General features: G+C 36.2%; 1 long non-coding RNA gene across 1 annotated transcript; it reads right to left on the reverse strand.

The window, feature by feature from the left end:
• Positions 1–397: 397 nt before the first annotated feature.
• Positions 398–27,107, reverse strand: LOC117072875. The gene is made up of 5 exons (XR_004432992.1): positions 27,014–27,107; positions 26,549–26,893; positions 25,431–25,477; positions 2,162–2,244; positions 398–846 (listed from the first exon to the last, which is right to left on the reverse strand). It is a non-coding gene; the product is annotated as an uncharacterized LOC117072875 (long non-coding RNA).
• Between the last annotated feature and the right edge of the window lie 262 nt (positions 27,108–27,369).

The raw sequence follows: 27,369 nt of genomic DNA on the forward strand, positions 1-27,369 counted from the left end.
AATACATATTTTACACAGTTGTAATCTTAGTTTACATACTACTTTAAATTCTTGTTTCCAAGCTCAGATGATATTAGTAACTATATTGCTTGGAGTTTTTTTTTTTTTTTTTTGGAGACAGAGTCTCACTCTGTGGCCTAGGCTGGAGTGCAATGGTGCGATCTCGGCTCACTGCAACCTCCACCTCCTGAGTTCAAGCAATTCTCCTGCCTCAGACTCCCGACTAGCTGGGACTACAGGCGCGCACCAGCTCGTCTGGCTAATTTTTGTATTTTTAGTAGAGGCAGGGTTTCACCAGGTTGGCCAAGCTGGTCTCAAACTCCTGACCTCAGGTGATCCGCCCACCTTGGCCTCCCAGCATGCTGGGATTACAGGTGTGAGCCACTGCTCCCCGCTGCCTGGTGATTTAATTTTAGAATTGTTGTGTGTGTTTGAATGTTACTTGTAGTGTGGCAAGAAAATTCTTTTGTAACTTTATTAGAACTGACCAGTACCACAGACTGGACCACACAGCTGACTTTGGCCCGGGCAAAGAAGTCTTGGTCTTAATCCAACATGGATAGACTCAGGAAGTCACTCTCCCCAGCTCTGTTCAAGTGGTACAGAGGGGCCCAGGGCTCTGCTCCACGATGTCCACAGAAAATCTTGGTCTAGAGGAATCTTCCCTTTAGAGGCACACAGCATTTCGAGTAATCTGCGTGAAATCAGTGCATTTCTCTTTCTTCATTCAGATGAAGTGACACTAAGCAGGAAAGTCTTTCAGGTTTGCACAATCTGTAGAGAGCAGGCTGATGATTCTTCCCCGGTCTCAAGCTATTCGATGAGAAGGATCTTCAAATTTGAATCCTAATATTAAGGATGTAGTAGAAACTCTATATCAAAATCTTTAATACAGCATTATTTATAATAATGAAGAATTAGAAATAAATATCCAACCATAGAGAACATATTGTTTATTAAAATGATGATATTTTAAGAAGCTATATAAAAGGTTGTTTTTAAATGCAAATAATGACATAAGGAAATATTTATGTTGAACAAGTGAAGATATTGGAATGCAAAATCCCATCTAAACAATGATCCTAGATACATTACAAATTTTTATCAGGAAATAAGTGGTTGACGTGTTTGTGCTATGTATATCTATGTGTATATGCACATAAAAATAATTCCCAGGAGAAAATACCTGAATTTTCACATTATCTGGGTTGCAAATTTATGGGCTATTTAAATATATTTTTCTATATACGCTTATAAAATTCAAGATTGACTATAGTGGGTATGTATTAGTTTTAGAACTAGGATTTTTTAAAAAGATATTTAAAAATACCTAAATCACTTTTTGCTTCTAAAGGTGGATAGAGCAAGTAAGTGCAAGACACTGCTAATATCAGCAGGATCTAGCTTCTCTCGATAACCCCACGGTAGAGGCAAATTCCGTCAACCAGCCACTGCACAAAGCAGTTATCCCTACCGACAAACTAAGGGACCAGCGTGTTTAACATACTTTATGCAGAAACTTACTTATGTAGGATTTTAGAATCATATCACCAGGCCTAGGCATGAGTATGAACGGAGGCTCACATAATATACATTTAAATGTTTTAAAGTTTTAAACCAAGCTAGCTCTTAAATAAGGTGTGTTTCATTCTTCTGTCTTGTCAAGTGTACCTCCTCAATTATCTGAAAGCTGAGTACAATTTAGAGTTTGAGAATTCCTCAGAAGCCTAAGACTGCATGGGAATTGGCAACACAGGAGAACCAGACCCTGGGCTGTAGCCACCCTCCTCTTGTCCCAGCCCATGCCCTCATAGTCAGGCCTGGTGTGCACCTGTGGGGTCAACACAGCCTTCAGTTCCCAGATCTGTTCCCACCTCCGTAAGTGATCACCCCTTGGTGATCCCTACCCCGAAGGTATCACACTTTTGGGGAAGAGCTTGTGATAGACCTGTCCAGGCCCCTGGAAGTGGGCTTCTGGGTACCTAGGCCCTGGATTCCCAGAGCATGGTCCAGAGAGAAGGCAGGTCCCTCTTCCCAATGTGGAGAAATGCTAGTAGGAGGCCAGAGCCAAGTGTGGCTCAGTATATCACCCAGGTTGGTAAATGTTTCATATGTGCTTAATAAGAATGCCTAATCTGTTATTGATGCAGTATTCACTTACATTGATTAGGTCAAGTTGGTTGATCACATTGTTCAGGTCTTTTCTGCCCTTATTCATTTTCTATCTAGTTGCTGTAACAATTGCTGAAAGAAGAGTCACCAGTCATCATTATGGATTTTGCTATTTCTCCTTTCAGTTCTATCTGGTTTTGCTTTATAGATTTTGAAGATATGTTGTTCAGAGCATACATATTTAGGATTGTTATATCTTCTTTGTAAATTAACCTTTTTGCCATCATGTAATATCCCTCTTTATCCCTGATAAAGGTCCTTGCTCTGAAGTCCACTTTGGTTTTATATATATAGCCCATTTAGCTGCTTTTTATTATGTGTATGGTATGTCTTTTCCATTTCTTTACTGGTTATTCTAACCTTATGTGACATTTAAACTGGCTCTCGTATTAAACACATAGTTGGGGCTCATTTTTTCAGTCAAATCTGACAACCTAATTTTAATTAGCATGTTTAGACTATTTTAATTGAGCGTAATTATTGATATGTTTGGAAGTGTACCATTCATTGTCTTCTGTTTTTTATTTTTTCACTCCTTTTGCCAATTACTTTTTTTTTTTTTTTTGCTTTTCTTTTTAATTTACATATTGGATTTGGGGCTGTATATCATTTTATTTTAGTTGTTCTGGGGATTGCAATATAAACATCTAACATTTCACAGTCTACTCAGTTCTGGAGATGGTGTTCTTTGACTTCATCCTACTAGGGATTAGCTGGGCTTCTCGAACTTATAAATTTATGTAATTCGTTAACTTTCAGAAGTTTTAAACATATTTCTTTAAATAGTTTTTGGCACCAATATCTTTCTCCTCTCATCTGGGACTGCAAAGACATAAATGTTAGTTCTTCCAATATGATACCATAGGTTTTTGGAGCACAACCCAAGGCTGCTGACTTGGATTTTAAAAAATCCTTTTTAAAAGGGATTTTAAAAATTCTTTTCTCTCTGCATTCTTCAAATTGGTAACTTCTATGATCTGCTGTCAAGCTCACCAATTATTTTCCTTTTTAAAATTCCGTTCTGCTAATAAAATAGTTCTTTAATTTCAGATATTATATTTTTTAGATGTAAAATTTTTACTTTGTTTCTTTTCATAATTTTTTTTTTCTGGCCAAGTAATACTACTTTGTATTCTAAAAGTTTTCAAAATTATGGTGTCTAGACCGAATCCTGTTAATATCCTCTGAAGAATGTTAATTATTTGTTTTCACAGACAATTCACCTAGTTGTGTTTAGACTGAAAGTTCTTTCTCCCTTTCTTTGATGTTGGTTTAGTTTTCAATGTTGCTGCTATACTCCTTGGTTCTGTCTTGCACAGGTACAGTTCAGGAATAAGTCTGGGCTCTGCCCCACTTAGTACACAGAATTAGAGGACTCCCTTCTCCAGCGCTCTCTTATCTGAGATTTGCCCATAGGAACCCCTTTCTTGGTCCTCTCAATAGAAAGTTCTGGTTTCCCTCAGAACTTTAGCTGCTAAATATATTAGAGAAGTCGGTGTGAAAGCAGAATGATAAATTTCAGGTAGAAAGTCCCCAGTAAGTAGGTTGCTGTGGTTTGAATGGTCCCCCAAAAAGCATGTGTTAGAAAATTAATCCCTAATGCAACAGTGTTGGGAGGTGGGGCCTGATGAGAGGTGATTAGGCCATGAGGGTTCCACTTCATGAGTGGATTAACGCTCTCATTGCAGGAATTGGTTCATTATAAAGGGGCAAGTTCAGCACCTTCACTATCATGCATGCATAGGCTCTTGCCCTTCCACTGTGGAGTGACACAGCAAGAAGGCCCTCACAAGATGCTAGCCCCTTGATCTTGGACTTCCTAGCTTCTAGAACCATGAGACATAAATTCATGTTTATTATTAATTGGTCACTCTCAGATATTTAGTTACAGTATCACAAAATGGACTAAGACATAGATCTTTTACTAGGTACTTTCTTCTCCAATTCATTGCACAGATCTCTTCTTTCCTGACAAGGCACACTCTCCAGGTATTAAAATTTATTTTTTCTCCTTCTGTAACCTAAATACTATCTCCTGCTTCTCTTTTAAGACCAGTCAAGCATCACCTCTTGTACAGTAACTCTCTCAGGAAGTATTCTCCAGAGCCTCATCCCCAGTTCCCTAAGCACAATGCCTCAGTACCCTCGGCTTCTACACATATCCATTTGTTTTGTCTGAATTGCAACCTGGTGCAGTTTAGATATGCTCCATTGGATGGATTCGTGGATTTTAAAATCTGCTTTTAACTCTATTAACTGTCACAAATGGACAAGTGACTTATAGACACTCCTGAAAAGAAAATTAATATCGAAGAGAACACTAATAAAAAACACAAACAGTTACAAAATGACAAGACTGCTCTTGCCAGGACAAATTTTCATCAAGCACATTAACAATGAAATACACCCTGAATAGTTTTTCCCTAAGTGATGTCAAGGTATTATTCATCACATTTTATAAGACACTTTAAAACTAGGCATCCAGAATGAAGATAAATCTTTTCTTTTTGTTTTTCAGCAAAGTTTAATTCAAAGTTAATTCAATGAGTAGTTTGAAAAATTTCACTTAGCTCTGATAATGATTTAGAAGTCTCATTTAAGGTTTTTATTTAATAGTAAAAGACAGAATGCCACATATTCAGGTTTAATGTTTATTCTTACCACTGCCGTGAAAAAGATAGTTAAAATGATAAATGTCGATTATAATACAATAAGCCAAAAGCTTATCTTTGTCAGCAAATACATGTAGAAAACAGAAAATATTGCTGAAAATATGAAGTAATAAGTATTAGAACAAACAAATTCTAGGAATTTTATTGTGCAGTAGTGCTGATGTTTTGACATATATCAGGTTTATGATATTTACTGGATTCTTTTGAAAAACACAGTAAATTAAGAACTTCTTGTGAGTCATAAAGATGACTAAAAAGAGACATATTCTCAATATTATTTTTGAAGATAAAAGCAATATTTCATTAAAAAACTGTCAGCCAATATTAGTGGTCGATTTTACTAGGCATAAATAAGGATCATAGAATAAGGTTATAGAAATAGTATCACTCATGAATTCATTCATTTCGTGGCCTGAAAGCAAAGTGCTGCAGCGAAGAAACTGAATCCAGAAGTACACAAAGTATAATATGATGTAAACAGGGTAGTTCCTATTATAAAAATGACCTTTAAGATATAGAAAAATCTTCACAACAATTCATAATGGCATGAAGAGAGACAATGAAAACGTTTATGCAGCATACATATGAGCTGTGCCACAGATATGCCAAAGTGTTTTCAAAAACTTCTACATTTCAATACCAATTGTGCATTTGCTGATATTTTAAAATAAGTGGTTGTGAGTAGCATGTTGTCAAGCAGATAATTATTTTAAATGAATATACAAAATCAGCTCATTCAAAGTGAAGTTGTTTTTTTAAATTGTTATGATGCCATGATTTTAAAACATCATATTTTAATTACTTTCATTGTTATAATTTTCTGAAAGCTCATGCTATCTATTAAAACAAGTCATTTTCAAAAAGTTTTAAAACTTAAAAACGAAATTTCAACTTGTTTTTAAAGAATGAAGGCCAAGAGAAGCCTAAGAAGGTGTGACAACTAAATGTAATGTGATACCCTTTATGGAATTCCAGAACAGAAAAAAAGACATTATATAAAAACTAAGTAAATGTGAAAGAAGTATAGATCTTATTTATCAGTGTTAGTTCACTAATTGTAACAAATGAAATGACTCATGTAGGATGTTAACAGGAAGAATTGCAGGCAGAGTATGTGGGAAGTCTCTGTATTATCTTTACAATTTTGTTGTAAATTTAAAATCGCTCTAAAAAATAAAATGTATTTTAAAATAGCTTCTAAATGAAGTTTTCATCATGTAACTACTCTCATAATCAATTTACAGAATATTTTAATCATACCTAAAAACTCTTCATGCCCTTTTTGCCATCAGTCCTCCTCTCCTATCCCAGCTCCTAGAAACCACTGACTTGATATTTGTCCCTATAATTGTGCCTTTCCAGAATGTCATGTACATATGATAATACAGTTTGAATCATAGAATATGTAGTGTTTCGTGTCTTCCATTAGCTTGATGGTTTTAAAATGTATTCTTGTTGATGCATGTATCAGTAGTTCCTTTATTTTTATTACTGAGCACACTGCTGCTTGTAACTCAAATTGTTTATACATTCACCACTTGATAATTGTTTGGGTTGTTTCCAGTTTGGGACTATTATGAATAAAGTTAAAATAAACATTCATATACAGGGTTTTGTGTAGACATGTGTTTTCATTTCTAGAACGTGTTTTCAAATACCTGGAATAAAGATTGGTGGGTCACATATTAACTGCATGTGTAACTTTATAAGAAACTGCCAAATTGTTTTCCAAACTGTCTGTCCTAGTTTGACTACTGAAAAACAAAATATGAGTTCCTTCTCTTGGTGTGGTTTTTTGGTTGTTGTTAATTCTTAATTTTTGTATGTACATAGTGGGTGTTTATATTTATGGGTAATGTGAGATATTTTGATACAGGCATGCAATGTATAATAATCACATCAGGGTAAATGGCATATCCATCACTTCAAGTATTTATCTTTGTGTTACAAAAATCCGGTTATGTTCTTTTAGCTATTTTTAAATGTACAATTAAATTATTTTTTAATATAGTCACCCTATTGTGCTAGCAAATACTCTGTCTTATTCTTGCCAGCAATCAATATTGAAAATAGTTTTCATTTTAGCCAAACCAGTAGATTGTTGTGTTTTAATTTGTATTTCCCAAATGAATCTAATGTAAGAGTATATATGAATGGCAAGTAAGCTCATGGAAAGATTCTCAACATCTAATGATCCAGATCTACACAAAGTAGAATATGATATCAGCAAGGCAATTTCTATTACAAAAATGACCTTTAACATATAGAAGAATCTTTACACTAATTTATAATGGCGTGGAGAGAGACAATGAAAATATTTATGTAACACACACATGAGCTTTGCCACAGATATCTTATGATGAAGTATTTTCAAAAATTTCTAAAATTCAATATTGTGAACAATCTAATGACGCTGGGAATCTTTCCATGGGCTTACTTGCCATTCATATACATTCTTTTGTGACGTGTCCAGGTCTTTTGCCTATTTTTAAATCGGATTGTTTGTCTCTTATTATTAGATTTTGAATGTGTTTTATACTTTAGGAATACAATTTTTTTTTAAAAAAAGCATTTTCTTCCAATCTGTGGCTTGTCTCTTTATTTTATTAACAATGTTTTTTAAAAAGCATAACTTAAATTTTTGTTAATGTCTGATTTATTAGTTTTTTCTTTTTATGGTTTGTGCTTAATGCTCTAAAATATTTGTCTAGCTTAAGGTTCCAAAGATTTTTCTCATATACTTAATTCTTTTTTTAAAAATTTTTTTTATTTTACTTTAAGCTCTAGGGCACATGTGCACAACGTGCAGGTTTGTTACATATGTATACATGTGCCATGTTGGTGTGCTGCACCCATTAACTCGTCATTTACATTAGGTATATCTCCTAATGCTATCCCTCCCCTCTTTCCCCACCCCATAACAGGCCCCAGTTTGTGATGTTCCCCTTCCTGTGTCCAAGTGTTCTCATTGTTCAATTCCCACCTATGAGTGAGAACATGCGGTGTTTGGTTTTTTGTCTTTGCGATAGTTTGCTGAGAATGATGGTTTCCAGCTTCATCCATGTCCCTATAAAGGACATGAACTCATCCTTTTTTATGGCTGCATAGTATTCCATGGTGTATCATATACTTAATTCTTAAAGTTTTAAAATTTTATCTCATACATTTAGGTTTATGATCTATTTTGGGTTAATTTTTTTTGTGTGTAGTACGTGATAAGAATTCAGTTCTACTTTTTTTCTTTTCTTTAATTTTTCCTTTTCTTTCTTCCTTCTTTTTATGCAAAAAAATTGATGTCCAATTACTCCAGTACCATTTTTGATGCTATTTTCCCTCATTGAGTTACTCTGAAACATTTGTTGAAAGTAAAATAAGCATGGATATATGGATCTAGTGACTTGAAGCATAGGTAAGCCCATTGCAGGGTAAATACTATTTATTTTTGTTTTTTCTCTTCTACACACGATGTTATAAAATCACTCAAGTATTATGAGACACAATAAATGCAAACAAAAACAACTCATTGTTAAGAGAAAAGGGAATTGACAAAGTTAGAACCACAAAACTATCACATGGAACTTTCAATTTACTATGAATTATGTGCTAAAGGATCTAGCAAAAACAAACAAACAAACAAAACAAAACAAAAAAACCCAAACAACACAGAGAAGGGATGGGCATTTGCAGAAGATAAATAGAAACTATAAAAGTTTTGAGTACAAATAGTAGAAATAAAAATAAAAGGACGCATACAATATAAAACATAAAGAAATCCTTTACTGGATTAGCAGACTGGCCAAAGTTGAGGAAAGAATCACTGAGCAAACTAGGTCAATAGAAATTATTCAAACTAAAATACAAAATGAAAAAATGAAAAGTGAGTGAAAAACAGAACAAAGTATCTAACATTTGTGTGACAATATCAAGCTGTCTAACATACATGTATATAATCGGCGTCCCCAAAGGAGAAGAAAACATGGCAGAATACTTTAGAAAACAATGGCCAATTATTTTCCAAATGAATAAAATCCATAAATTTAATAGACTCAGAGAACATCAATTAGCATTCAGATACACACAAACACATACACACAAACAGACACATACACACTCAAATACATCATAGTCAAATTTCTGAAAACCAAAGATAGAGTAAATACCAAAGGCACCCAGAGAAAAGGCACACTACAAACAGAACAAGATAATGATGATGACAAATTTCTTAAAAATATGTAATCCAGAAAACAATGGATTGACATCTTTAAAATAATGAAGTTAAAAAAAAAAAAATCCATCGGGCCAGGCCTGGTGGTTCATGCCTGTAATCCCAGCACTTTGGGAGGCCGAGCTGGGCGGATCACCTGAGGTTAGGAGTTTGAGACCAGCCTGGCCAACATGGTGAAACCCCATCTCTGCTAAAAATACAAAAATTAGCTGGGCGTAGTGGCAGGCACCTGTAATCCCAGCTACTCAGGAGACTGAGGCAGGAGAATTGCTTGAACCTGGGAGGGGGAGGTTGCAGTCAGCGGAAATTATGCATTCCAGCCTGAGTGACAAGAGCGAGACTCTGTCTCAAAAAAAAAAAAAAAAAGAGAGAGAGAGAGAAAAGGGAAATCCATCAATCTAAAATTCTAAATGCAGTGAAAATGTATTTCAATAAGGAAGATAAATAAAAAAATGTTCAGGAAAACAATATGCAGCGATGAAATGTTAAAAGAAGCTCTTGGCCGGGCGCGGTGGCTCAGGCCTGTAATCCCAGCACTTTGGGAGGCCGAGGCGGGCGGATCACGAGGTCAGGAGATGGAGACAACGCTGAAACCCCCTCTCTACTACAAATACAAAAAAAAAAAAAAACCTGGTGCAGTGGCGGGCGCCTGTAGTCCCAACTACTCGGGAGACTGAGGCAGGAGAATGGCGTGAACCCGGGAGGTGGAGCTTGCGGTGAGCGAGATCGCGCCACTGTACTCCAGCCTAGGCGACAGAGCAAGACTCCGTCTCAAAAAAATAAAAAATAAAAAAAAGAAGCTCTTAAGACCAAGTAAATATAATGCAAATCAAAACGTGAAACTAGACAAATGAATAAAAAGTGCTTTAAATGGCAAAAACAAGGGTAAATACAAACAGAATATATTTTTGTTATTTCAAGTGATTTTAAAAGATGATTGATTACTTAAAACAAAAATAATAATAAAACATGGTTTTATTACACATGTAGAATTTAAAAGTTTGACAAATATAGCATAACGAATGGAAGAGAGGAAATGAAAGATTTGTAAGGTTTTTACACTATACTTGAAGTTATTTAATGTAATTTGAAAGCAGATTATGGTAAGTTAAGAATATACATTGAAGCTCTAAAGCAATGCTAAAAAATGTTAGAAGATGTGGAAATAATAAGTCAATAGTAGAGATGAAAATGGAATATAAAAATAGCCAATTAATCCTGGAAAAGCATAAATATATCTTTACAAGTTTTCATAGGAATATGTGTTTTCATTTGTCTTAGGTATATACCTAAAAGTGAAATTGCTGAGTCATATACTGTATGTTTAGCCTTTTGAGAAACTGCTAGACTGTCTTCCCAAGGAGCTGCACCACTTAACACTCCCATCAGCAATCTATGAGGATTTCTATTTCCCCACATCTTCACCAACAAATATGACCTCTTTTAAATCGTAGCCATCCCAGTGAGTGTGAAGTCGTATCTCACTGTGGTTTTTGTGTGCATTTCCCTTATGGCTATTTATATTCAGAATCTTTTCATGTGCTTAGTGGACATTTGTATGTCTTCTTTAAAGACATATTTAAACTCTGTGTCCATTTTTAATTGGATTGTCTTTTTATTGTTGAATTTAGTAGTTCTTTATATATTACAAATATAGGTCTGTTATTCAATACATGGCTTGCAAATATTGTATCACATTCTTTGGATTATGTTTTCACTTTCTTGATAACATCTTTTGAAGCACAGAAGTTTCCAATTATATTATAGTAAAGTTCAATGTATTTTTTCTTGTTACTTGTATTTTCCTTGTCATATTTAAGAAGGCTTTGCCTAAGCCAAGATTATAAACATTTACCTCTATATATTCGTCTAAGAGTTTTATACTTTTGTTTTTTACAGTTTTGAATCTATGATCCATTTTGAGTTATTATTTTTATATGGTGTGAGGAAGAGGGAAAGCTTTATTCTTTTACATGTAGATACCTGGTTGTTACAAAAAGATTTGTTAAAAAGATTATTCTTTCCCCCATTTAATTGTCTTGGCGTCCTTGTTGAAAATTAATTGACCATAAATGTAAGACCATACATGTAAGAGTTTATTTCTGAACTGTAAACTCTATTCCCCTGATATTTATCCTTGTGAAAAATTATGAAAAATGTGTACATATATTCATCAGAGATATAGGTCTGTAATTTTTTCCTCTTATCCTTATGATTTATCCTTATGCTAATATCATATGGTACTCATTACTATAACTTTCTATTGAATGTTAAAATTAAGAAGTTCGAGTTCTCCAATCCCCATCTTCTTTTTTATGATAATTTTAACTATTGTGAGCCCATCTAATTTCCATATGAATTTCAGGATCAGCTTGTCAATGTATGCAAAAAAAATGTACCTATGATTTTAATAGGGATGGTGGTGAATCTGTAGATCAATTTGGAGAACATTGGGGAATATTGCCATTTTAACCATATTAAGTCTTCCAATCTGTAAGTATGACATGGATTACCATTTACTTAGATCGACTTTCATTTCTTTCAGTGCTGTTTTGTATTATTGAATGTAGAAGCCTTTTACTTTTTTGTTAAATTTATTCCTAAGTATTTATTTGATGCTATTGTATTAATACATGAAATTGTTGTCTTTATTTTGTTTTCAAATTGTTCTAGATTATAAATTCAATTGATTTTCTCATACAGAACCTGTATTCTATAACCTGGCCATATGGTGCTAATAGTTTTTACATGGATTTCTGAGGATATTTTACATACCTATGACCTGTATGATCTCCAAATAGAGATTATTCTATTTTCTTCCTTTCCAATCTGGATGCCTAATTGTCCTGGTTACAACCTCCAGTAAAATGTTGAGAACAAGTGATGAGAGCAGACATCCAGCCTTGTCTTATTCCTGATCTTAGAAGGTAAGCATTCAGTCCTTCACAATTAAGTATGGCATTGGCTGTAGGTTTTTCACAGATGCCCCTTTATCAGGTCTGGGAAGTCCATCTTCTATTTCTAACCTGTTAAGTGATTTTTATCATGAGAGGGTGTTGGATTTCCCCAAATGAATTTGCTAAACCTACTGAGATGATCATGTGATTTTTGTTCTTTATCCTATTAATATGCTACATTGCATCAATTGGTTCTTGAATGCTAAGCAAACTTTGCATTCTGGGGAGACACATAGACATACTCTTGTGCATAATTTTAAAAATAAATCACTTGGGTTCAGGTTACTAGTATTTTCTTGAGAATTTTTGTACATGTATTAATCAGAGATATAGGTCTGTAATTTTTTTCCCTTATATCTTTGTCTATTTTAGTCTCAAAGCAATACTGACATAAATGAAGTTTGTAAATGCTCCCTTCTATTTTTCAGAAAGGTTTGTGAAGAATTTATACTGATTCTTTAAATGTTTGGTAAACTTGACCAATGAAGTCATTTGATCCTGGACTTTTCTTTATGGAATATTTTTAAATTACTAATTTAAATTTATTTAATCTCTTTACTTGTTATAAGTTGATTTAGATTTACTTTCACCTTGAGACAGTTTTGATAGTTGTGTCTTTCTTTATCCAGATCATCTAAATTATCTAATTTGTTGTTCATAATATTTCCTTATAATCCTTTTTGCTTCTGTAAGATTGGTAGTGATGTCCCCTCTCTCATTTCTGATTTTAATAACTTGAATCTTCACTCTGTTTTCCTTAGCCAATTGAACTAAAGGTTTGTCAGTATTGTTGATCTTTTCAGTGAACTTATTTCAGTTTGGTTTATTTTCTCTATTGTTTTCCTATTTTCCAAATAGTTATTTTCAACCTCAATATTTACTCTTTCCTTTTCTTGTTTGTATTGTATTTAAATTGCTCTTTCTTTTCTAGTGTCTTAATGTGGAAGATTAAGTTATTGAACTGAGTTCTTTCTTTTCAATATAGGCATTTACCATCATAAATTTTGCTTTAATCAGCACTGTAGCTATATCCCATAATTTTAGCATGTTGTGTCTTAACTTTCAATCATCTCAAAGTATGTTTGAATTACCTTTGTGACTTCTTTATCTAATGGATTATTTATGGCTGTGTTGTTTAATGTGTACATACATGTTTTCAAATTTCTTTCTGTTCTTGATTTCTAATTTTGTTTCATTACGGTCACAAAACCTACTTTAATTTACCTCATTCATTTTATTTTTATTGAAGCTTGTTTTATGACCTAGCATATAGTCTATTTTATGTGTACTCAAAAAAATGTGTATTCTGCTGTAGTTGGACAGAGCATTCTATAGATGTTTGATCTAGTTAACTAGACTTGAAGTCTTCCATTTTCTTGTCAATCTTTTGTCCACTTGTTTTATTCATTATTAAAAATGGGTTATTAAGGTCTCCAAGTATAATTATTTATTTTTTCTCCTATCAATTTTGTCATTTTTGTTTTATGTATTTTGGTGGACTCTATTTTTATGTGTATGTATGCTTATAACTGTGATATCTTCCTTATTGATTGCTTGTTTTTTCATTATAAATTGTCCCCCTTTATCCCTAGTATGATTTTTTGTTTAAAGTTTCTTTCTTTCTTTCTTCTTTCTCTCTCTCTCTCTCTTTCTTTCTTTCTTTCTTTCTTCTTTCTTTCTTTCTTTCTTCTTTCTCTCTCTCTCTCTTTCTTTCTTTCTCTCTCTCTCTCTCTCTCTCTCTTTCTTTCTTTCTTTCTTCCTTTCTTTCTTTTCCTTCCTTCCTTCCTTCCTTTCTCTCTCTTGCTCTCTCTCTCTTTCTTTCCTTCCTTCCTTTTTTTTTTTTTTTTTTTGAGACAGTCTCGCTCTGTCATCCAGGCTGGAGTACAGTTGTGCTATTGCCACTCTCTACAACCTCCACTTTGTAGGTTCAAGTTATTCTCCAGCTTCAGCCTCCAGAGTAGCTGAGACTGCAGGTGCACACCACCATGCCCAGCTAATTTTTTGTATTTTTAGTAGAGACAAGGTTTCACCATGTTGGCCAGGCTGGTTTCAAACTCCTGGCCTTAAGTGATCTGCCCTCCTTGGCCTCCCAAAGTGCTGGGATTATGGGCATGAGCCACTGCTGGCCTAAAGTGTATTTTTCTGATATTAGTATAGCTACTCCAACTTTCTTATGGCTGCTGTTTGTATCTTATATCTTATTCCATTCTTTTACTTTTACCTAATTGCATCTTTGAATCTGAAGTGTGTTTCCTGTAGCAAACATAAAGGTGGATTTTTCTATAATCTGAATGTTTTTGTCCCCCCACGAATTCTTATGTTGAAATCCTAACCCCCAAGGTGGTAGTATTAGTAATCGGGGTCTTTGGGAGGTGATTATGTTACATGGGTAAAGCCTTCGTAAATGGGATTATTACTCTTTCCTAAAGAGGCTGAAGAAAGACTCCTTCTCCCTTCCATCACATGAGGTTATGATGAGAAGACAGTTGTCTATAAAGAAGCAAGCCCTCACCAGACACTATATCTCTTGGCAGCTTCATCCTGGACTATCAAGCCTCCAAAATTGTGAGAAATTTCTGTTGTTTATAAGCCACCCAGTCTATGGTATTTTGTAATAGTATCCCATATGAACTAAGAGAGATCTTTCTGTATCTGGACTGTCAATCTATGACTTTTGATTAGCATAGTTAATCCTTTCACATTTATTTTTATTATTGATAAAATTGAATTTATGCCTGACATTTTATTTTTCTTTTGTTTTCTATATTTCTTGTGTCATTTTTGTTCTACTTTTTCTCATTTATCACTTTTTTTGCATTAAGTAAATATTTTCTAGTGTGACTTTTATTTCCTTTAATGACCCTATGCAACTTTTAGTTCCTTTTTATTATATATTTAGTTATTTTATGCATGCCGGGCTTACCACATATATCTTAACTTGTCAGAATGTCCTTTGGATTTATACTAACTTTATTCTTGTGAGATATAGAAATGATATTTTCTATTTCACAGTGATGAGACATTGTCATTATGCCCTCCTTTACCTTTTCATTTTTATTTTACCTTTTCCTTTCCCTTTACTCCTTTTTTTTTTTTTTTTTTTTTTTTTTTTTGAGATGGAGTCTTGCTCTGTCGCCCGGGCTGGAATGAAGTGTCATGATCTCGACTCACTGCAACCTCTGGTTCCTGGGTTTCAGCAATTCTCCTGCCTCAGCCTCCCAAGTCATTGGGATTACAGGCACGTGCCACCACGCCTGGCTAATATTTTTGTATTTTTAGTAGAGACTGGTTTTCACCATTTTGGTCAGGCTTGTCTCAAACTCCTGACCTTATGATCCAACTGCCTTGGCCTCGCAAAGTGCTGGGATTACAGGCATGAGCCACTACACCCATCCCCTTTGAGCACATTTATAATAGCTTCTTTGAAGTCTTTGCTAAATTTGAAAACAGAACTCTCTCAAAGGCAGTTGGTGTTGCCTGCTTTTTTTCTTGTATATAGATTGATTTCCTTTTTTGCTTTTGCAAATCTTGTGATTTTTTGGTTGAAAATGTCATTTTAGATACACTATTGTAGCAACAGTGAATAGTCAGACACACACACACACACACACACACACACACCCCAGTAGAGTTTTTTTTTTAATGTGTTTAGTGGCTTTGTTGAACTATTTAAGACAGTCTTTTTTTTATTTTTTTGTACTGTGCAATTTCTCATGTCACTCTTCAGAGGATGTGACCTTGGCCATGTGCATAGTCACCTGGGATAATGGTGAATTTAGCAGGGCTGTTTTTGACTTTCTCCTTCCCAGTCATTCTGTTAAGCTATCTGCTTGTCTCAGTATTATATCTAGCTTCCATCAATTGCTTCCATCAATTGCTAGCTGATTATTCCATTGTTTTTGATAATGCCCTTGGGCCTAAATTGCTTCCTATCTTTGAGGCCACTGTTGAGGTTTGCTCCAACCACAGGTGGGCTCTTTTTAACTGTCTGTTTCCTGGTTTTCTCTGCCAAAGTTCCACCTTGTTTGTAGTGCAGCTTGCTCCTGTCATGGAACTACCAGCCCTCTCTTAATTACTTACAATCACTGCTAACCTCCACTGTTTCCCAGAAAGCCCTTAGGTCTGACTTTCCCCTACTTTCGGTTCCAAATAAAGTCAGTCCCTTAAGTGGAGCTTTCAAGCTTTCTCCTCTTAGGACCAGCATATCCAGTTGGACAAAACTGTTGTGTCGCTGCTCTGGAGATGGGGACAAGGATAGCGGCTTACTTCTCTGAGTGGCACCCCTGCTTTGCAGGCAGGGCACTGGGTTGGGGCAGCAGCCTCTGGTCTTCTCAACTTGCCTCCCTTTGTGAGGAACCTTTGGCTCTCTGAGCTACAGGTGAGGGCAGTTGGGGCCCCAGTATTCTTGGCCTGCCATAACTGGGGTATGAGTGGGAGCTGGGTGGAGAAAGGAAGCCCCAGACTTCTCATTGTTCTTGCCTCAAATAGAGCCTTTGTAGCACTGAGCTGGTAGCTTGCCCTTCCCATAGAGATACTTCTCATGGAGATACTTAAGTGACTGACTTTATTTGGAACAGTCATACACGGCCTATGTTCTTGGCTTATGGGAAAGAGCTTTGTTCTTGACTGCGTCTATGCAGCGTGGAGCTATCATTTTGCTGAGCTGGATGGGGAAAGAAAGAACAGGAAGTAGCTCAGATTTCACTGTTCTTAGCAAAATTTAGTAGATTTTCTTAAATGAATGTTTATTTTTATGCTGTATGCCCATAAAACAAGTTCCAAAGATTTAAAATGTTTGGTTTTTTTTTCTCAGCTTCACCAATTAGGTTGTTTCACTAGGGAGAGGGTACATGTAGGTTATTATGCCAAAATTCTGGAAATTGTCTACCAGTATCATATAATTTTAAACTAAGAATTTCAAAATTAAAGAAGCATATTAATTGCTCTCAATTATAAAACACATATGCAATAATAATTTCGGAGGATTGTATTAAAAATCACAACAGTTAGTGCTCTATAACAATGTTCATTCTGCTCATGAATCTGCAACTTGGCAGAACTTCTGCCAAACAGACTGTTCACTCTTGCTTTATTCCATGAGGACTAGGGTTACTCAAAAGTTAGAACTGGAATAACTTAAGGGCTCACTCGTTCATATTATTGGTGGATTATACTTGGAAAATTCAAACAGTTGGAGGTTGTAGTAACTAGGGCTTCTTGGATATCGCTATCTTTATGTGGCCTTCCCATGCTTCAGGGTAACTGATCTTTTACATGTCACCTAAGGGCTTCCAAGGCATGTGTCCTCAGAGACAGGGAAAAGAGGAAACCCTGACTTTTTATGACCTAGCCTTCAAAGTCATAAAGTGTCATTTCTGCTTGAGTCCCAGGCCCAATAGATTCACCCATTTGCCCATTTATCTTGGTATTTCTATTTATAAGGATGAAAAAGCGTGATACTCAGAAAAATAAAGAAATTTGCCCAAATTATAGACCTAATAAATGAGAGAACAATGATTGAATAACTCTGTCTGGTAACATTCAATAAATGCTATTAAGATACTTGATCACAATTTTTATATAAAAACAAATTTAAATTTACACCTTGTGAGCAGGAAACAAAAATTCCTTCTAAGAGATACCAGGAGATAGACAAATCATATTACAGACAACTCACAGATTTCAACAATGTTATGTGATGTGTATAACCCACTAGTGGAAATGCAATGTTTCAAGGGAAGCTAAGAGAGAGAGCAATTTACTCTTCCTTGGGGGTGAGAGGGACTGCCTGGCTGAGAGGTAATATTTGAGCTGAACCTTAGAGGATCTTCAGCGATAGATAGTCTGTAGTGAGGAAGAGAGGTCAGAGCCCAGGCCCAGAGAGCACAGGCGCGTGAAACTGACAAGGGGGATGTGGAGGTTCGGGGAAGGCTGGGCACTAAAGCATAACTGGGATACGGTGAAGTCAGGGTGTTGGGGGAGGTGGGGTCAAGAGATGAGGCTGGAAATAGGTTAGGCCTAGCTTGTGAATGACTTTGAATGACATACTGAGAAGTTGCTCTTTAGCTTATGACTAATCAACAGCCACTGCAATTTATAAGTAGAGAAGTGATACAGTAAATTTTGCGTTTAGAAAGACCACTTCAGTGATTACATAGAGAAAAATGAAGGGATTTAATACTGGAGAATAAGACACAAGACAGGAGAGCAATGTAATAGACGGTGCTCTAGTGTTGAGAATGACATCAAGGCATATCTTTTGTGTTTTTATTCCAATACTGTTATAAACTTCTCAAGCTTGAAGGTCTGTGCAGCAAAAAAATCTCAGTGTAGGTAAAGGAGAAGCAGGACAAGTGGCAGACAAAACCCCTCAAGACACCAAGTTAAAGAAGGAACAGCTTTATTCTGCCAGGAGCTTTGGCAAGACTCACGTCTCCAAAAACCGAGCTCCCCGAGTGAGCAATTCCTGTCCCTTTTAAGGACTTATAACTCTACTGGGGTCCATGTGAGAGGGTCACGATCAATTGAGCAAGCAGGGGGTAACTGACCGGGGGCTGCATGCACCGGTAATCAGAACAGAACAGAACAGGACAGAACAGGGATTTTCACAGTGCTTTTCTATACAATGTCTGGAATCTATAGATAACATAACCGGTTAGGTTAGGAGTGAATCTTTAACCAGGCCCAGGGCACGGTGCCAGGCTGTCTGCCTGTGGGTTTCATTTCTGCCTTTTAGTTTTTACTTCTTCTTTCTTTGGAGGCAGAAATTGGACATAAGACAATATGAGGGATGGTCTCCTCCCTTAGAGGTATCAACTGTTATTTAATGACATTTTAGCAAAATTTTAAGGGTGGTTTTTCTAGCAGTAGGAAAGAGGAAAAACACCAAAATTTGACTAATTTACTTGGCTTTTATTTGATTCCTTTTGCTCTTTTTTCCTGTAACATGAGTTTGTTCCTGAAGGGCAAGGTCAAAGGAGTTTCTGACTAATGTATCCCTAAACTTCGTGCTGTTTTATTACTCTTCCATTGAGGCCAGCACACCTTAATATGACATTTTAAAATTCACAACATTTTGTTAGCAAAATAGTTACCTTTTTTGCATCTTTATTTCTTAAAATAATTTTTTATTAAAACAATTATCTTATCAAGAACCAATGACAATGACCATCAGCCAGTGTTAGTAATGCCAAGCAGGCCTCTCAGCTTGCACTATGTTAATTATATTCAAAATAAGAATCCACAGAAAGAACTCAAATTAGTACAAATACTTCTTAATATATTTTTATGATGGAATTCCTAATAGAGTCTATTCCTTGCCTGAAACCTGCAAATATACATTACTTTTAATGTTGTTAAGTATGAGTCACAAGTAGAGGTAAGAGGCAGTGAACACAATGTTTCTTACTGCAAATCTTTTCTTCCCCTCTAAACATTGAAGTTGTCTTATACTATAGTCACTGAGGAGAGTTACAACAAGAACCATCAAAATTGTTAGTTGCAACTTGAGGTAAATAAAATACACATAAATCCTTCCAAGTGGAAAAATATTCACTGTGTGTGTCTTTCATTTTCATTCATTAAGACAAAGTTCTGAAAGCCAAGTGTTTTGCACTCAGAAGATTCAAAGGGAACTTGACATTAGCATTTCTAATCACCCTCTTTCAGTGAGAGCTGACACACAATCTATTTTGAATAGGCCTGAATGTCAATCACTGGTTTAGAGTCCACAAAAGGAGGAGGAGTGTGTTGAGTGTGAACACGGGGAGCTGCGTCTCCAGCATTTGAGCTTTAGATTCCTGAGGGCACCCAAGAGAAGATGTCCATCATACAGCTGAATAGATTGTTCCAAATGTCAGAAGAACACGCTGGATTAGAAATACAAATATGAATGGAAAATAAGTCAAAAAAACTTTAATTTTTTTCAAATGTACCCCAGTGTCTCCAGACTCTACTACTCAAGGTCACATGGCAAGGAAGTGAGAATGTTGTATGAGAACAGAAACGAAGGGTGGTGAGTAGGATGCACACTTGGACAGTAACACTTCTCAGTGTAAGAGACTAGATGAAAGCCTAAAGAGAAAGATTGTTTAAAAAATAGGGTCAGAGACTATGAGGATTATAGGGAAGAGGAAATGGAGACACCTCATTCTTCAATGTTGGAAGCTGATCAAGAACATTTCTTGAAGCACATGGAAGAGAACTCCGTGCTGAGTTATTATTCTACCCATTTTGGGAGCACCATCAACACAAATCACTTATCAGCCATTGAATATTTCATTCTGAGTTACACTGGTCAGTGTTTGGGAACTGGCACAACCTCCTCTCCAGGGACTATTCTCCTGCAGAAAAACACAGGCCAAGACTCTTTGCCCCGAATCAAGGCTGAGGCTCCTTGACTACTTGGGAGGTAGTAGTGTGAAGCCCACACCCTAGGCAGAGGGGGAGTGAAGAGGGCTGTTTGGTCACTGTCCAATTTATGCAGTTTAGGCCTATTATATCTTGGTACTTATCTAGGATACTGTTAAACTCAGAATCTAGGTTTGGGGCTGTATTGCAAACATAGTAGCAACACTAGATGAAGCCAAGTATATCTCTTTCAAGAATGACAAAAGGTCTGAAATTTTACTCTCCTTGGAGACAAACAGGTTAGCCTGCCACATTTTCATGGATGCTGGCAGGAGAGACAAGACTCCCAGGTCATAAACAACTTTTTTTTTGCTCACAGCATAGCAGGCAGCATGAGTTTGGTGCTTGTTTCAGTCCCCTCACCCCGCAGTTTCCACAGGGGAGTGAAGAGGCAAGCAAGTGAAGCTGTGCATACATCGCAGCCAAAGAACCCCAAGCTCAGGAAACCCCCATCTTTTATAAGGGCCCTGTAAGTAAACCTACTTGCCTTTTCCCCAAAGGAGACATCATCTTTATCACACTGCGCAGAAAACAAGTCTGCCCTCTGCTCCAGAGAGATATTTCCACACAGCCTGGCTGTTTGCTAGACAAACATCCTTGGAAAGATGGTTTGGGCATTAGTTGGCTTAGAAGAATGATTCTTAAGGGATGGCAGGAATAGCTATAATCCATGCTGGGAGAAGGTGGTATAGTTCATTGATCAGTAATCATTAGTTAATAGCTAACTAATTGTAACCAAATTACAATCCTTGAGACCATGCATCAACCAAACAATATCTTATGCAATTCTATGTGAAATACAACAAATTATTCCCCATAGAAACAAAAACATCACCCTTGACTAGATGGGACTGAGGGAATTATTATAATTGTTCAATTTATGCTTGGTGTACAGGCTTAAACACAGAGGCAGTAGTTAACACCACTGGCTAGGATGAGATTACCCATGGAGTATAATAAGTAAAGATGTGATGAAGGATGGCCAAGATGGGAAACCAACTGAATAAATTTAAGGCACTTGGCCAAACCCTGGGTCAGCATCTTAACATTGCTGCCAGTGTTACACTTGCACATTTAATGAAGATTTCTTAGTAACAAGATCAGAGTGAGCTTGAAGCAGCTTCTACCCTTGAATGTTTAATTTCATAAACCTGTAAACGACTTATTTGTTTTCCATCCTAGGAATACCTTGAATGAAAAATAGTACACACTCAGAAAGTATATTACGTTAGTGCACAGCAGGAAGGATTATCACAAAGGCACATATCATGAAATTAGAACCCAGACCAAGAGTTAGAACAATTCCCAAACCCCATATGCTCCTCTTAATCTCCTTGCTATTGGTACCCTGTGCTCATTTCCCAAGGCAACCGCTGTCCTCACTTCCAACATCGTAGATTAGGTTTATCTTCATTTGAACTTTGTTATACAATGGCATCATATGGTATGCATTTCTTGTGTCTGGCTTCTTTCTCTCAGTATCATGTTTGCAAGATTTATAGTGTTGTATTGTGTGCAGCCATAATTAGTTCATCCTAATTACTGAATAATATTCTATTGTATGAATATATCACAGCTTATTTATTCATTAAAATCTTGATGGAATTTTGATTTGTTTTTAGTATTTGTCTACTAAAGATAATGTTCCTATAAAACATTCTTGTACACATCTTTTGACATCTCTATACATTTCTGTTGGGCTTAAACTTAGAAGTAGAATTACAGGGATTTAGGGCATGCATAAATTCAGCTTTAATATATAATAGAAAACAGTATTCCAAATAACTCTACCAGTTGACATTCTCACCAGCAACATGTGAGAGCTCTGCATTTTTATAGGTGCTTGCTACTGTCATCCTATTTAATTTTAGCCATTCTATTTGGTGTATAACAAAATTTCATTGTGGCTTTAATTTGCATTTCCTTGATGACTAATGAGCGTGATTACTTTTTCATATGTGTTTTGATCATTTGTATATTCTCTCGGCGAATTTCCTGTTAGAATCTCTTGCCCCCTTTTTCTATTGTGTTGTTTGTCATTTTAAAAATAGATTTTAGGCATTTAAAAATTTTTGAGGCCAGGTACAGTGGCTCACACCTATAATTCCAGTGCCTGAGAAGCCGAGGTGGGAGAGTCACTTCAGCCTAGGAGTTGAAGACCAGCCTAGGCAACATAGCAAGGTCCCATCTCTACAAACAATTTAAAAAATTAACCAGGCATGGTGGTGCACACCTGTGGTCTTAACTACAGGAGGCTGAAGTGGGAGGATCACTTGAGCCCAACAGTTGGAGGTTGCAGTGAGCTATGATTGCCCCACTGCACTCCAGCCTGGGCAATAGAATGAGACCCACCTCAAAATAAGTTTTTTGTTGTTGTTGTTACAGGTCCTTTGTCAGTTATATGCACAACAAATATCTTCTGTGATTCAGGGGCTTGCATTTGGCTTATATTAAGTGTCTCAGTTTTAATATAGTCTTCCTGTAATTACTTTTTTGGGGGGTAATGGTTAACACTTTTGGCATTTAGGAAAGTGTTCTCTACTCTTGAAAATATATTCTCCTGTTATGTCCTTAGATATTTTATTGATTTATTTATCACATTTAGATCTATCACCCACTTGGGTTTTGGTTTTGTGGTGAGTTTGAATTGAGGATAAGATTAAACCTTTTTCTTATGGATATGCAGCTAATCTAGCATCATTTATTTATTGTCCTTTTGCCACTACTCTCCAATCAAGTGACTGTATACATGTGGACTTATTTCTTTACTCTCTGTTCTGTTCATTTGGTCTGTTTATCTATCCTTGCACCAATGACACAGTCTTTTAATTACTCCAGTTTAATAATAAATCTTTATATCCAGAGTATAAATCCTTCAAATTTTTAATTCTTCTTCCTGTGTGTCTTGGGACTAAATGTATTAATTTTAGAATTATCCTATCAGTTTACACATATGCGCACACACAACTGCTGCCATTTCTAAGTAGGGATTGTATCAGTTTAATCATTTCACAGGAAACTGGCATCTTAATAATATACAATCTTCTGATTCAAGGACAAGGTAGGTAGCGTTGCTTATTTGTCTTCTTTAACTTATCTCAATGCTGTTTTCAAGTTTCCAGTGTAGAAACCTTATCTATTGTTAGATTTATCCCTAGATATTTAATGTTTTATGATGGCACTGTGAATAGTATTACTTTTAATTTTGTTGTCTAATCCTTGATGACATATAAACCTAAAATTGTGTGTTACATATTCAAGTCTATCCAGCAATCTTGCTAAATTCACTCACTAATTCTAATAGGTCATCTATATTTTCTACACACATAATCATGTTGTCTGCAAATAATGGCAAATTTATTTCTCTTGCCATCTTTATATATTTTATTTATCTTTCTTTATTTTACTGGCAAGGAACCTCCGGTAGTAGGCATCCAATTTAAAAGGGAAAACTTTCAATATATCACTAATGAATATGTTCACTACTTTAGGTTTACTAAGGAACACTGAATTTTATCATATGATTTTTCTGCATTTATTGAAATGGCCATATGATTTTTCTCCCTTTACTTTGTTAGAGTTTATGGTTGCTTGTTTTTGAACTTTGTATACGTAGAATGATTTAATATGTATTCTTCATGTCTGACTTCTTTTGTTCAATATTAAGATTGTAAGATCTGTTTATTTATTTATTGAGACAAGTCCCTGCTGTGTCACCCAAGCTGGAGTGCAAGGTGGCTCACTGCAGCCTTGACCTCCTGGGCTCAAGCCATCCTCCCACCTCAGCCTCCTGAGTAACTGGTCCTACAGGCACATATCACCGTGCCCAGCTAACTTTTGTATTTTTGGTAGAGATGAGGTTTCACCATGTTGCCCAGGCTGATCTCAAATTCATGGGCTGAAGTGATCCACCTGCCTCAGGATCCCAAAGTGCTGGGATTATAGACGTGAGCCACCGCATGCAGCCATTCATGTTTTCGCATGTACCTAGAACTGTTTATTTTCGTTGCAGAAGGAAATTTCATTGTATGATTATACCACAAATTATTTATCAAATATCAAATGGAGTCTTTTCTACAGTAGCATGTACTACATGCTAACAGTGGCTAACAGTGGCTAAAGTAAGAGTGAGGACTGGGAAGATTTCAAGAGACATAAAAGAAGTGTCGGATATCGACATCATGTTTGGAAAATTGCCTGTAGAAGTAAGATCAGATCTACTATGACATTATCTTTCCCCAGAGAGGATTTAATTTGTTCTTACAAGAGGCCTGGAGACACTGGCACCTGAAGATGACCCTAATCCAATGTGAATAACCAAGGTGATTCCCAGCTGAGCTGCAGTCTCTGGTAAGGCCCACTGACTTATACTTCACTACCTGGGAGCAGCTCTTCAGGGTCCCAATGAAAAGTGAGGCCCAGATTTGCCAGTCATCTTTCCTCTTGGCGAGTCTTGAATCCTCTGTCCCCTTGAAGCTGCCCAAATTCAGCTCAGCCTCTCAGCTGTTCCCTCTAACACCAGCAAACAACTCCTGAGATAAAGACTCCTAAATCCATGGCCACCTGCCTGGCTTCATGTCTCCCCTCACCCTGACCCAGTGCTTCACTGAGTTATTGGCTCTTCCATGGTATCTAACAAATATTTTGCCATATTTTCTAGCTGTTTTTAGTGGAAGTGTTTGTCCAAATTAATTACCCATTTATTCCACGTAAGCAAGGTCATCTTTTAAACAAAGCCCATGAACCAATAAACCACAACATAAAATGAATTGTAACTGGTTAGTACACATTCGAAAGATATCAACTTCTTAATTATTAAAAAAAAAATCCAATTTCAAATGAGATGATTTCAGTGCTAACGTAATGAATATTAAAGAAACGAGGATAATGGATAGAGCTCATTAGCTCAGCTACTGCTAGTGAGAGTCAAACAGAAACTTATCTAAAGGGAATTTTGACAATATTAACAAGAATGGTATTATTTTTCATACTTACTGACAGTGCAATTCCACTGCTGGGGTAATTTATTCTAAGGTAATAATCTGAAAGGTAGACAAATATTTAAGTCAAATATATTCAATTTAGGATTACTTTTAATAAGGAAAACATTTAAACTTTCCTTTAATATGGTAATAAATAATTAAATCATAATATATCAATAACAGATTATACAATCTTTAAATTTATTAAGCACGTCTCCTATAGTTTTAAATAACACTGTATCCAAAGCAAAATTTAAAAAATATATAATATGAGTTCAGTTATTCTAAAAAATACATAAAGAAAACTCTTGAAAAATATTCCAGATGTGTTAGTATTGGTTCCCTGAGTGGATACATTATAGACATTTTGTGTCTGCATTTTTATAGTTTCAACTGATTCATAAACTTTCTACTGAGTATATAATTCTTTTATAATCAGAAATAACCAGGAAAAAATAGTTACTTTTATATTAAAGTTAATAGTAGTAAATTATTCATTGAGAATAAGATAGAATCCTGGCTAGTTTAATTTTCAAATAATTAATTATTTATGATATGATGCATATTCCAAATACAGTCCCTGCCAGGAATAACATCATGAAATAATTCAAAACTAGACAAACAGAAATCAGCTTTTCTCTTATAATTCATAAAGCACGTCAACTGTTACACTTTTCAAGGGTCACAGTCATGAGCTCTATCAAAATAGCTTAATCTCTTTCTTATTGTCTTCTTTTCCTAAGAGAATGAGCCCATTCATGATGTCTCTGGCACTTCATACGCGATTTTTCATTAATTTTCCCACTCTTCATTTAAGGCAAACTTTTAAAATGTATTTTACAGATGTATCACAGATTCACAAGAAAACGTGTGACTGCAAAATTTCATGTCCACACCTTAGAGCTGGGACATAAGCCCTGTGCGCGCTCTGCAGAAATTCTGCCGGCCTCTCCAGGCCCTCCTTCCAGCTCCCGGCAGAGCGGGCTGGAAGTAACGGGGAAGAGTGGTTATTTGTTGGTTTAATATAATTTGTTTAGTCACCCAAGGATGACTAATTTGCATTTTCTCTCTCTTTTTATATTGATCCGTAGCACACTCTGTTTTCCACCTAATGGATATTTGGGCACTAACTTGTTAGTGTCACTTTCCTGTCCTTTCATGCAGGGTTTTCAGGCTGTGGGTTCCCTGGCAGCCACCTCCCATCACTATGGTGTCCTCGCTTCAGTTTTGACACGACATCATTAGCAGCTGCAGACAGTCCTTGTTCCGGCTGAATAAGAGAGCACAGACGGACTTGGCACTGGGCGCACACCAGGAGGGTCCGAGGCGGGGCCGCGGGGACCTGCTCTTGGGAGCGCGGACAGAGCCCCACTGTCCCTCTCCCCAGGGCCGTGCACGTCAAAGACCGACAGGCAGTGGCTACACATGAAGCCACGAATGCCTTAAACTCGGCTCTGGACCTGATTTCTTGTTTAACTGAAGCACAAAGAAGAAAAGAACAAAAACACCCATCAGCACGCTGCGGCGTCCCCTCGGACTTGAAATCACTGCAGCGGGATTTCCAAGCTCCCCTTCCCAGGGCACAGGCGGGAGGACCTCTGCGGTGGTGGGGGCGGAGGGGGCTCCACCCTGGCAGCTTCCTGTAACCCCATCTGACCCGTGCCACATGGGTCACAGCATTGCAGAATTACAGCTTTAAAAATAATTTAGGAACAGAAAATTATGTGATTATAATATGCTGAGTTTTAAAGCTAAGATATAAACTCATATTCACACTGAATACCACTAACAAAATATTCATATACAAATCAGGTTAAAATATACGCCAACAGGATTGATAGAAGTTGTATGTTAGGTAGTAGAAAGTGATAGAACGATTGTTTTGTAGCTATATCACACTTAGGCTGAATGCAATTTAAAAATAGGCATTATTAGTACATATTATCAAACTG

This window comes from Trachypithecus francoisi, unplaced genomic scaffold, assembly GCF_009764315.1.
Source record: "Trachypithecus francoisi isolate TF-2019V2 unplaced genomic scaffold, Tfra_2.0 Lachesis_group4, whole genome shotgun sequence".
NCBI lineage: Eukaryota > Metazoa > Chordata > Mammalia > Primates > Cercopithecidae > Trachypithecus > Trachypithecus francoisi.